Consider the following 10,614-nt stretch of genomic DNA (forward strand, 5'->3'; position numbering starts at 1 on the left):
TGCGCCACAACTACTGAGCCTGTGCTCTAGAGCCCGTGAGCCAAAACTACTGAAGCCTGTGTGCCTAGATCCCATGCTCTGCAAAAAGAGAAGCCACCGCAATAAGCCAGCGTGCCGCAACGAAGATTAGCCCCTGCTCGTGGCAACCAGAGAAAAGCCCGCACGCAGCAACAAAGACCCAATGCAGCCAAAAAATAAAACAAAATAAAATAACAAAATAAATAAATTTATTTTAAAAAAAGAAAGAAATGAGCTATCAAGCAATGCAAAAACATGGAATCTTAAATGCATATTACTAGGTGAAAGAAGCCAATCCGAAGGGGCTATGCGCTGTATGATTCCAGCTACATGGTATTTTGGAAAAGGCAAGACTATGGAGACAGTAAAAATATCAGAGGTTTCCAGTGTTCAAGGGGAGAGAGGAGGAGGGATGAAGAAGTGAAGCTCAGGGGATTTTTAGGGAGGTGGAACTATTCTGCATGATACTGTATGATACATGATGGATACATGTGCATTTGTCAAAATCTATAGAACTGTATGATACCAAGAATGAAATCTAATATAAACTGTGGACCTTACTATTGATTTATCAATTTGTCACAAATGTACTACACTAATGCAGGGAAAACTGTTCAGGGAAGAGGGGATATATGGGAACTCTCTGCACTATCTGCTCATTAAAAGAAAAAGAAAGAAAAAGAAGAAAGTGAATGTTAGTTTTTGTAATCTACTAGAGGCAACAACATTAGCAGTAGTTGAGACTGAATTTAACAGATGGCAAGCTCAGCAAGCCAGGGTGAGATCTACTTATCATGGACTGAACAAAGCCTGCTCAGGCAGTTGTGAAATATCAGAACACAAATCTACAGATAAACAGCTTCTTTGTTTACTAATGCATTAATGGGTATCACAACAGCTTGACTCTTGATTCTGGAATTCTTGCTGTTTCCTCAATGAACCATGACACAACTGTTGAGTCTTGCTATGTGCATTCATAGAATGGCAGGGAATCTGGTCCTGTGACGGGACATTTGATAAACAAACAAGGCAAACTGGAGCTGATTCTTCTGGTGACTGCCAGTGCTGGCGCCTTTTTTCCCTTTTGGCACATACCCTAAATTCCTGGCATCTACTCTTATTTTTCCTCCCAGGCCAACTGCAAAAAGGACTTGACCTCAGCTGACATAGAATGTGGAAGATTGTGTATGCATTGAAAAGTAATTCAGTCTGTTGATGAAGTTAATGAATTTTCATAGGAATTTAGTCAATACCACTCAGTGAGAGTCCACACTTTGAATATTTGCTCAAAGGCAACGGGGAAATAAAACTTCTTTATCACTGCTGATTTTTTTGGTCTATAAATTTATTTATTTTATTTATTTATTTTTGGCTGCGTTTGTTCTTCGTTGCTGCGGACGGGCTTTTCTCTAGTTGAGGTGAGTGGGGGCTACTCTTTGTTGCGGTGTGCAGGCTACTCACTGCGGTGGCTTCTCTTGTTGCGCAGCACGGGCTGTAGGCAGGCGGGCTCGGTAGTTGTGGCTCACAGGCTCTAGAGTGCAGGCTCAGTAGTTGTGGCACACGGGTTTAGTTTCTCCGCGGCATGTGGGATCTTCCCGGACCAGGGCTCGAACCCATGTCCCCTGCATTGGCAGGCAGATTCTTAACCACTGCGCCAGCAGGGAAGTCCCTATCACTGCTGATTCTTGAAAGTAAACATTGTCTCAGAGGGACTTCCCTGGTGGCACAGTGGTTAAGAATCTGCCTGCCAATGCAGGGGACATGGGTTTGAGCCCTGGTCTGGGAAGATCCCACAAGCCATGGAGCAACTAAGCCTGAGTGCCATAACTACTGACACTGTGCTCTAGAGCCTGCGAACCGCAACTGCTGAGACCGGGCACCACAACTACTGAAGCCCGTGCGCCTAGAGCCTGTGCTCTGCAACAAGAGAAGCCACTGCAATGAGAAGCCCGCACACCACAATGAAGAGTAGCCCCTGCTCACCTCTACTAGAGAAAAGCCCACGTGCAGCAACGAAGACTCAACGCAGCCAAAATCAACGAAACAAACAAATAAATAAAATAAATTAAAAAGGAGCATTGTCTCCGATACAGCTTCCGTTTCTATTGTTGATTTGCTTAAACATTGGACATATTGAGATTCTTCACTTATACGTTTATTCACTCAGCTAACACTGATTGACTACTATGAGACAGGCACCATATGCATAAGTTATTACTGGAGGGGCTGCACTATCGTATAGTCTACTTTAGTATCAGCGTGTAGGGGGTGAGAGGACACTTTTACTTTTCTCTGCTTATTCTTGCCTTGACTATAGAGAAGATAACTCTGTCCTGCCTTCCATTCTTCTCTCTTTTCTTGCTTTTCTCTGAGGGTTGAGACCTGTCTGATTGGCAAGATAAGAAGAACCTTCCATTCATGGACAATACTACCAAATGGACAGTTACCATTAATTAGAAACAAGAACAATTCTCTTGCATTCTCTTAAAAAAAAATCCATCTGGAATCTCTTTTTCTATGTAGTGGAGATCTGACATCTTTTTAGTATTAAGTTTTCCCATTTAGAAATGTAGTTCATGAAGTTTTATAGTTGTCCTCCTATAGGTTCTGCACATTTTTTTGGTTAGCTTTATTTCTAGTTATTATATATATACATATTCATGTATAATTTATACATACTTTAAAAATATAAATATGTAATTTATATTTTTTCTATTGTGAATGGACAGCTTTCTAACTGGTCATGATCATTGACTGTGTTGGTCATGTCCCTGGCTAGCTCACTGGCCTCCTTTATTAGTTCTAGAAATCTTAAAGTTGATTCTTATGGAATTTTTAGGCAGTCCAATACATTGTCTGCAAATAATGACAATTATTTTCTTCCTGATTTTTATAATTACTTTAAAATTTTTGTTCGTGTTATTGCACTGGCTAGGACAATAATGGTGATGGTTAGAACCCCTTCTTGTTTTTTATTTTAAAGGAAATACCTCTAATACTTCAACATTAAGTATAATGTCTGTGTAGTTTTTTTTGGTGGATACCTGTTAACAGATTAAGGAAGTTTTTCTTCTTTTCTATTCCTAACTTGCTAAGGAAATTAAAAAAAATTTTTTTTAAATCAGTTACCAGTTACTATTAATTAGAAGCAACAAAACTATGTCCAGGACATAGTGCTGAATGGGATCTCTTTGTTTTTACTAATGGTTCAAGATTAAATAAAGATAATAATATATTAAGAATCTCCTTAAAGCAAATATTGAAAAACCTATAAAAATGCTGATCTAAACATCAAAGTGGTAAAAGAACCAGTAGTCTCAGCCAGTAATATGTGTAGTGGCCAGGGGTTGTTGGGAGTGAGCATTTGTTTTGGTAGCTTTGATGGGGCAAGTGGAAATGTCTGACAAAGGTAAGATGTGGAATTCTTCTCAAGCTCACTGCAGGTCTATTCCTCATAGCAGGGATTACATTGTCAGAGCAGATACAAATGTGAATGAGTCTGAAAGTCTGTTCAGCCTCATGGAAACACACAAGGCAAAACCATGGAAACTGAACACATGTTGCCCAGACACTGACAATGTGTCCATATTAGCACCAGGAGGTGCTCATTACATCCAATTCTGCACAGAGTGGAGAAGGCAGCCAGATGTGGGGTTAGAAAGGAGTATTTGTACCAAATACTTACATGCCTATTTGAAGCAGGAAAGAAAACTTCTCTTCCTGGAGAGATGGCTGGGAGCCACATTACTCCTCTTAAGGCTGGTTTACTCACCCAAGGCTTGAGGTCCATCATCTTTGCCACCATTTGGAATGAGAGGAACTGAACAGGGTCTGTCTGGACTTTCCCTAAGCTCAACCCCATCAATCGTCAGTACTGTTCTCAGTGAAGGCACGCCCAACAGTACAGTTATTGCCACCAGAAGTTAAATAGTCCCTTGGTCATTTGCTACATCCTAATGACCATATTATCATGCCTGATGTCTTTAGCCAGCAGGACCACATAGCTGAGCCAACCCCACCAGGCCCTAGTTTATTTGCACCGTACTTAATTCCAGGTGTTGGATTATCAGAAAATTTGTAGCCTGGTTTGACACCTCTTCCTTTTTGCCCCTCTTGTCTGGAATTGCTCCTCTCATGCTCCTGTCTGAGGATCTCTCATTGTCTTCTTTCTCACCCTTCGGAGCCTGCCTTTTGAATCCCCAGGCCACCTCTGCAGAGACAGAGGCTGCTTCCCATTCACTTGAAATCCACCCCAGCTGGGGAGAAGCTTGGTCCTTCAATTTCAGATAAATGCGAATGCTTCTGCATCACCTTTATCTACGAATTACTCTTTGCATTCATATGGAATATTTATCTCCAAAAGAGCTTGGGTGTAAATGCATATTATCATCAATTTCAAGCAGGTCTTTTACGACAGAAGTCCTGTAAATAATTTTAAGAGTAAAACTAAGCAAAAAGAAATGTGCTCTGTATCCTGTAACGTTTGGGGTGGGGCTCAGAGGGAGGAGAATGTCAAAGTGCTTGTATTTTATTTATCTATTTATTTATTTTTCCACAACTAATAATTATGAATATTATTTTAAATTAAAGTATAACTGACCTACAATACAGTTAGTTCCAGATGCACAGAATAGTGATTTGATATTTTTTAACATTACGAAATGATCACAGGTTGAGTGATGATCTGTCACCATACAAAGTTATTACAATACTATTGACTATATTCCCCATGCTGTATATTTCATCCTCATGACTTAATTTTTTTTGTAACTGGAAGTTTGCACCTCTTAATCTCCCTCACATCTCCCCACACCTCCCACCTATGGCAGCCACCTGTTTGTTTTCTGTATCTATAAGTCTGTTTCTGTTTTGTTATGTTAGTTCATTTGTTTTGTTTTTCAGATTCCACATATATGTGAAATTGTGGTATTTTTCTTTCTCCGTCTGACTGATTTTACTAAGCATGATACCTCTAGGTCCATTCACGTTGTCACAAATGATAATATTCCATTCTTTTTTATTGCTGAGTTATATTCCACTGTATATACATATCACATTTATCCACTCAGCTATCAATGGACACTTAGTTTGCTTCCATATTAGCTATTGTAAATATTGCTGCAAGGAACATAGGGGTGCATACATCTTTTCTAATTAGTGGAATTGCTGGATTGTATGGTAGTTCTATTTTTAATTTTTTGAGGAATCTCCATACTGTTTTCCATAGTGGCTGCACTGATTTACATTCCCACCAACAGTGCAAGAGGGTTCCCTTTACTCCACACCCTCTCCAACATTTGTTATTTGTTGTTTTTTTTGGCTGTGCCACACAGCTTGTGGGATCTTCGTTCCCCAACCACGGATCAAACCTGGGCCCCCAGCAGTGAAAGCGCCAGGTCCTAACCACTGGACCACCAGGGAATTCCCCATTGTCTTTTTTTTTTTTTTTTTGGCTGCCTTGCGTCTTCATTGCTGTGCACAGGCTTTCTCTAGTTGCAGTGAGTGGGGGCTACTCTTTGTTGTGGTGCGCCGGCTTCTCATTGCGGTGGCTTCTCTTGTTGTGGAGCACGGGCTCTAGGCATGTAGGCTTCAGTAGTTGTGGCATGTGGGATCTTCCTGGACCAAGACTCGAACCCATGTCCCCTGCATTGGCAGGCGGATTCTTAACCACTGCGCCACCAGGGAAGTTCCTGTCTTTCTGATAATAACCATTTTGACAGATGTGAGGTGATATCTCATTGTGGTTTTGATTTGCATTTCCCTGATGACTAGTGATGCCGAGTATCTTTTCATATATTCCTTGGCCATCTGTAGGTTTTGGAAAAATGTCTATTCAGGTCCCATGCCTTATTTTAATCTAGTTGTTTCTTATTTTGATGTTGAGTTGTGAGCTCTTTACATATTTTTGTTGTTAATCCCTTAGCAGATATATCATTTGCAAATATCTTCTCCCATTCAGTTGGCTGCCTTTTCATTTTGTTGATAGTTTCCTTCACTGTGCAAAAGCTTTTTATCTGTTTATTTTTGGTTTTGTTTCCCTTTCCTGATCGCTGTGGCTAGAACTTCCAGTACTGGGTCAAATAAAACTGGTGAGAGTGGACATCCTTGTCTTGTTCCTGGTCTTAGAGGAAAATGCTTTCAGCTTTTCAACATTTAATATGATGTTGGCTGTGGGTTTGTCATATATGGCATTTATTAGGTAGAGGTATGTCCCCTCTATACTCACACTGTTGAGAGTTTTTCTTACAAATGAATGTTGAATTTTGTCAAAACCTTTTTCTGCATCTATTGAAGGGAATCATATGATTTCTTTTTTTCATGAAAACAGAATTTTACCGAAGGCATAAACAGATAAAAAGATTACAAAAAATGAAAACTACAGGCCAATAACTCATTAATATATTCAATAGATGCAAGCAGCCTTAACAGGCCTATGTTCTTAGCTGTAGACAATTTCTTTTTTTCTTTTTGAATTTTATTTTATTTTTTTTTTATACAACAGGTTCTTATTAGTCATCAATTTTATACACATCAGTGTATACATGTCAAACCCAATCTCCCAATTCATCACACCACCACCCCCAACCCCCACTGCTTTCCCCTTTTGGTGTCCATACGTTTGTTCTCTACGTCTGTGTCTCAATTTCTGCCCTGCAAACGGGTTCATCTGTACCATTTTTCTAAGTTCCATATATATGCGTTAATATACGATATCTGTTTTTCTCTTTCTGACTTACTTCATTCTGTATGACAGTCTCTAGATCCATCCAAGTCTCAACAAATGACCCAATTTCATTCCTTTTTATGGCTGAGTAATATTCCATTGTATATACGTACCACATCTTCTTTATCCATTCATCTGTCGATGGGCACTTAGGTTGCTTCCATGACCTGGCTATTGTAAATAGTGCTGCAATGAACACTGGGGTGCATGTGTCTTTTTGAATTATGGTTTTCTCTGGGTATATGCCCAGTAGTGGGATTGCTGGATCACATGGTAATTCTATGTTTAGTTTTTTAAGGAACCTCCATACTGTTCTCCATAGTGGCTGTATCAATGTACATTCCCACCAACAGTGCAAGAGGGTTCCCTTTTCTCCACACCCTCTCCAGCATTTGTTGTTTGTAGATTTTCTGATGATGCCCATTCTAACTGGTGTGAGGTGATACCTCATTGTAGTTTTGATTTGCATTTCTCTAATAATTAGTGATGTTGAGCAGCTTTTCATGTGCTTCTTGGCCATCTATATGTCTTCTTTGGAGAAATGTCTATTTAGGTCTTCTGCCCATTTTTGGATTGGGGTGTTTGTTTCTTTAATATTGAGCTGCATGAGCTGTTTATATATTTTGGAGATTAATCCTTTGTCCGTTGATTCGTTTGCAAATATTTTCTCCCATTCTAAGGGTTGTCTTTTCGTCTTGTTTATGGTTTCCTTTGCTGTGCAAAAGCTTTGAAGTTTCATTAGGTCCCATTTGTTTATTTTTGTTTTTATTTCCATTACTATAGGAGGTGGATCAAAAAAGATCTTGCTGTGATTTATGTGAAAGAGTGTTCTTCCTATGTTTTCCTCTAAGAGTTTTACCATGTCTGGTCTTACATTTAGGTCTCTAATCCATTTTGAGTTTATTTTTGTGTATGGTGTAAGGGAGTGTTCGAATTTCATTCTTTTACATGGAGCTGTCCAGTTTTCCCAGCACCACTTATTGAAGAGACTGTCTTTTCTCCATTGTATATCCTTGCCTCCTTTGTCATAGATTAGTTGACCATAGGTGAGTGGGTTTATCTCTGGGCTTTCTATCTTGTTCCATTGATCTATGTTTCTGTTTTTGGGCCAGTACCATATTGTCTTGATTACTGTAGCTTTGTAGTAGAGTCTGAAGTCAGGGAGTCTGATTCCTCCAGCTCTGTTTCTTTCCCTCAAGACTGCTTTGGCTATTTGGAGTCTTTTGTGTTTCCATACGAATTTTAAGATTTTTTGTTCTAGTTCTGTAAAAAATGCCATTGGTAATTTGATAGGGATTGCATTGAATCTGTAGATTGCTTTGGGTAGTATAGTCATTTTCACAATATTGATTCTTCCAATCCAAGAACATGGTATATCTCTCCATCTGTTGGTATTATCTTTAATTTCTTTCATCAGTGTCTTATAGTTTTCTGCATACAGGTCTTTTGTCTCCCTAGATAGGTTTATTCCTACGTATTTTATTCTTTTTGTTGCAATGGTAAATGGGAGTGTTTCCATAATTTCTCTTTCAGATTTTTCATCATTAGTGTATAAGAATTCAAGAGATTTCTGTGCATTAATTTTGTATCCTGCAACTTTACCAAATTCATTGATTAGCTCTAATAGTTTTCTGGTGGCATCTTTAGGATTCTCTATGTATAATATCATGTCATCTGCAAACAGTGACAGTTTTACTTCTTCTTTTCCAATTTGTATTCCTTTTATTTCTTTTTCTTCTCTGATTGCCGTGGCTATGACTTCCAAAACTATGTTGAATAATAGTGGTGAGAGTGCACATCCTTGTCTTGTTCCTGATCTTAGAGGAAATGCTTTCAGTTTTCCACCAATGAGAATGATGTTTGCTGTGGGTTTGTCGTATATGGCCTTTATTATGTTGAGGTAGGTTCCCTCTATGCCCACTTTCTGGAGAGCTTTTATCATAAATGGGTGTTGAATTTTGTCAAAAGCTTTTTCTGCATCTATTGAGATGATCATATGGTTTTATTCTTTTATTTGTTAATGTGGTGTATCACATTCATTGATTTGCGTATATTGAAGAATCCTTGCATCTCTGGGATAAATCCTGCTTGATCATGGTGTATGATCCTTTTAATGTGTTGTTGGATCCTGTTTGCTAGTATTTTGTTGAGGATTTTTGCATCTATATTGATCAGTGATATTGGTCTGTAATTTTCTTTTTTTGTAGTATCTTTGTCTGGCTTTGGTAGCAGGGTGATGGTGGCTTCATAGAATGAGTTTGGGAGTGTTCTTTTCTCCACAAATTTTTGGAAGAGTTTGAGAAGGATGGGTGTTAGCTCTTCTCTAAATGTTTGATAGAATTCACCTGTGAAGCCATCTGTTCCTGGACTTTTGTTTGTTGGAAGATTTTTAATCACAGTTTCAATTTCATTACTTGTGATTGGTCTGTTCATATTTTCTGTTTCTTTCTGGTTCAGTCTTGGAAGGTTATGCTTTTCTAAGAATTTGTCCATTTCTTCCAAGTTGTCCATTTTATTGGCATAGAGTTGCTTGTAGTAGTCTCTTAGGATGTTTTGTATTTCTGCAGTATCTGTTGTAACTTCTCCTTTTTCATTTCTAATTTTATTGTTTTGAGTCCTCTCCCTCTTTTTCTTGATGAGTCTGGCTAATGGTTTATCAATTTTGTTTATCTTCTCAGAGAACCAGCTTTTAGTTTTATTGATCTTTGCTACTGTTTTCTTTGTTTCTATTTCATTTATTTCTCCTCTGATCTTTATGATTTCTTTCCTTCTGCTAACTTTGGGTTTTTTTAATTCTTCTTTCTCTAGTTCCTTTAGGTGTAAGGTTAGATTGTTTATTTGAGATTTTTCTTGTTTTTTGAGGTAGGCTTGTATAGCTATAAACTTCCCTCTTAGAACTGCTTTTGCTGCATCCCATAGTTTTTTTTTTTTTTAATTAATTAATTAATTTATTTTTGGCTGTGTTGGGTCTTCGTTTCTGTGTGAGGGCTTTCTCCAGCTGTGGCAAGCAGGGGCCACTCTTTATCGCGGTGTGCGGGCCTCACTGTCGCAGCCTCTCCCGTTGTGGAGCACAGGCTCCAGAAGCACAGGCTCAGTAGTTGTGGCTCACGGGCTTAGTTGCTCCGCAGCATGTGGGATCCTCACAGACCAGGGCCTGAACCCGTGTCCCCTGCATTGGCAGGCAGATTCTTAACCACTGAGCCACCAGGGAAGCCCTGCATCCCATAGGTTTTGGATCGTCGTGTTTTCATTGTCATTTGTCTCTAGGTATTTTTTGATTTCCTCTTTGATTTCTTCAGTGATCTCTTGGTTATTTAGTAACGTATTGTTTAGCCTCCATGTGTTTGTGTTTTTTACGTTTTTTTCTGTGTAATTCATTTCTAATCTCATAGCGTTGTGGTCAAAAAAGATGCTTGATATGATTTCAATTTTCTTAAATTTACTGAGGCTTGATTTGTGACCCAAGATGTGATCTATCCTGGAGGATGTTCCGTGCGCACTTGAGAAGAAAGTGTAATCTGTTTTGAGGTGGAATGTCCTATTAATATCAATTAAATCTATCTGGTCTATTGTGTCATTTAGAGCTTCTGTTTCCTTATTTATTTTCATTTTGGATGATCTGTCCATTGGTGTAAGTGAGGTGTTAAAGTCCCCCACTATTATTGTGTTACTGTGGATTTCCTCTTTTATAGCTGTTAGCAGTTGCCTTATGTATTGTGGTGCTCCTCTGTTGGGTGCATATATATTTATAATTGTTATATCTTCTTCTTGGATTGATCTCATGATCATTATGTAGTGTCCTTCCTTGTCTCTTGTAACATTCTTTATTTTAAAGTCTATTTTATCTGATATTTGTATTGCTACTCCAGTTT

The 10,614-nt window shown here is 38.7% G+C and overlaps 1 pseudogene; it reads left to right on the top strand.

Annotated features, from left to right (window-relative positions):
* Positions 1 to 325: 325 nt before the first annotated feature.
* Positions 326 to 3,949, top strand: LOC132376735 (Golgi reassembly-stacking protein 2-like; annotated as a pseudogene).
* The last annotated feature ends 6,665 nt before the right edge of the window (positions 3,950 to 10,614 follow it).

This window comes from Balaenoptera ricei, chromosome 13 (assembly GCF_028023285.1).
Source record: "Balaenoptera ricei isolate mBalRic1 chromosome 13, mBalRic1.hap2, whole genome shotgun sequence".
Classification (NCBI taxonomy): domain Eukaryota; kingdom Metazoa; phylum Chordata; class Mammalia; order Artiodactyla; family Balaenopteridae; genus Balaenoptera; species Balaenoptera ricei.